Raw genomic sequence first — 2,567 nt, forward strand, 5'->3', positions numbered from 1 at the left:
TGGACCAGAGCGTTTTTCAGGGAAACGGGGCGTGTGGAATGATGTAACTGTTATGAAAAAGGGGTTTTATCCCGACAGTTGCGCGGACACGGCCCCGTGCCGAGCAAAGTTTTTGAAATTTTTTTTTATCAGTGCTCGTGTGAGTGCCCTGTTTTCCCAAAAACTTGGTTAGAAGACTTACCGGTTTCGATGTTTACCCGCTTGTTCGTAACGTAACAGGTATGATGTTGATGCCTTTACTCGTCGACCGTTTGAAGCGAGATCACTTCCTCCTCATCCTCAATGGATCCTTGATAGAGTTTCAGCCGTTGGCCATTGACTTTGAATGGAATTCCGTTCCGAGATTTAATTTCTACTGCACCGTGAGTAAAAATATGGGTAATGGAAAAAGTTCCTGACCACCTAGATTTTAGTTTACCCGGAAATAATCGAAGTCGTGAATTAAACAATAGAACTTGATCTCCCACTCTAAATTCATTAGGTTTAATGTGTTTGTCGTGTAAATTTTTCATTCTTTCCTTATAAATTTCAGAGTTAGAGTGTGCATAATTCCTTAATTCGTCTAATTCATTTATTTGACAAAATTGATTTTTACCTGCAATTTCTAGATCCAAGTTTACATTTTTTATTGCCCAGTAGGCCTTGTGAGCTATTTCTACCGGCAAATGACAACTTTTTCCATAGACGAGCTTATATGGGGTTGTGCCTATAGTTGTTTTATAAGCAGTTCGAAAAGCCCATAAAGCATCTGACATACATACGAACACACATATTTATTTACAGTATCTTCACATGTAATGAAATGTGTTTTATATTTATAAAAATGGTTTATACCTTAACATTAAAACACACACAACAAAGGACAAGTGTATCCCGTCATATATGCAGCAAAGTATTGGTAAGAGCCAGATATCGATCCATGGAACACGGGCGTTATAATGTACTAAATCTTTGTCATTAGATTACCAGATATAAAGAAAGGTGAATGATTGTTTAACTAAGTTATCTAAATTACTTCTAAAACATAAATATACTAATATCTTGTTTCACAAACAACCTAAACATGTTATCTATCAGATATGTCACAAAAGCACTTAATCAATTTTCCAATTTCGAGACAGTTAGTCATCCGCTAGGAGTTTTCTAACATGATGATTCTTCGGAAAGTTAACACGATAAACACATGTTAACCACCTAAACTCATTCTTTAGTGAGCTATTGATATTCATTCATGTGAACCTTTAAAGATAGATTAGTAATCCGCTAGGAGTTTTCTAACCTCACTTATCAAAGAAAGCAATACCGATGGCCACAATACAGCCACGAGGATAAGCATTTAAGTAGATCATATTAACAACATATTTCACCTTTACAAGTCTTGAATACAAGCCTACCATGTCAGCAATTTCAGACCAAAACTACTAAACAAGGATCATAAACCGCATGCAAGAACATGTAATCAACACCATATAATTCGTTAGAACCCTTACGTGCAAGAAAGTATTCCTAATCAAAATAAGATATATCTTGGATAAAATCAATACCCCTCTCGAGTTTCATGCAAGAAAGTATTCCTAATGAATTTAGAGTGGATAAAATCAAAACTACTAAATAAGTTTACAAACAAGTGATTAATCAAGAAATAGTTACCATCCCACTAACCACAGATTCATTATCCAAGACAATCAAACATAATCAGGAACTCAACATCAATGAAACGTTCATTATATAATCATGAAGATTCAAACATGAAAAAATACTAAGGATTCATATCAACAAGATTACAACATAAAGATTATTCAAGAAACAAGTTCATTACTACTATTACATAAACTACATTAAACATAAACTAACATCAGCTCATATCTTGCAAAATGATCAGAATACATGTTCAAGAACAAGGAATCGAACCATAAACAAGCAAGGAATTGATGGGTTGGATCGGTTATGCTTCCATTCGATCTTTAAGCTTCAAATGGGTCTGATCAGGACTGTTTCGGAACCCAGAAATCGCCCAGAAACATGGAGAAAAACCCAACATTTTGATCAGTAGCGAATGCTGCTATTTATAGGCAATTTTCAGTTTGCCACGGCCATGCGACTGGTCGCACGCCCGTGCGGTCAGGTGTTGTCGGGTGACGTCAGTTTCAGCGATCCCGACTCAGCCAAATGGACTAGTGGACAACTTGCCTAGTTCACCAGATTGGCATGGTCGTGTGACTGGTCGCATGGTAGTGCGACGTCATCAGAATCGTGATCAGAAAGTATGGTCCAGGTGGTGCATGGGGGTGCGGTTGGCTCGCACGGGGGTGCGGTTCGAGAAATCAGCGGCACCATGAGTCGCACTGGCAGTGCTTCCGAGGTCGGAGGTCTCGCACGGTAGTGCGGTTGGATGCATGGCCGTGCGACGCCTGGCAGTCATCAGATTTTTGTCCGTTTTATCAGAAACGCATCAGAATTTGCCCGTTTTCATCAGATTTGTCTTTTGTTCTTCGTTTAAGACCTGAAAATATAAAAGTACCGATTTTGGTACCTAAACGTCGCGGTTTCGGTCAAAAATGCTTAAC

The sequence above is a fragment of the Helianthus annuus genome, chromosome 14 (genome assembly GCF_002127325.2).
Source record: "Helianthus annuus cultivar XRQ/B chromosome 14, HanXRQr2.0-SUNRISE, whole genome shotgun sequence".
NCBI lineage: Eukaryota > Viridiplantae > Streptophyta > Magnoliopsida > Asterales > Asteraceae > Helianthus > Helianthus annuus.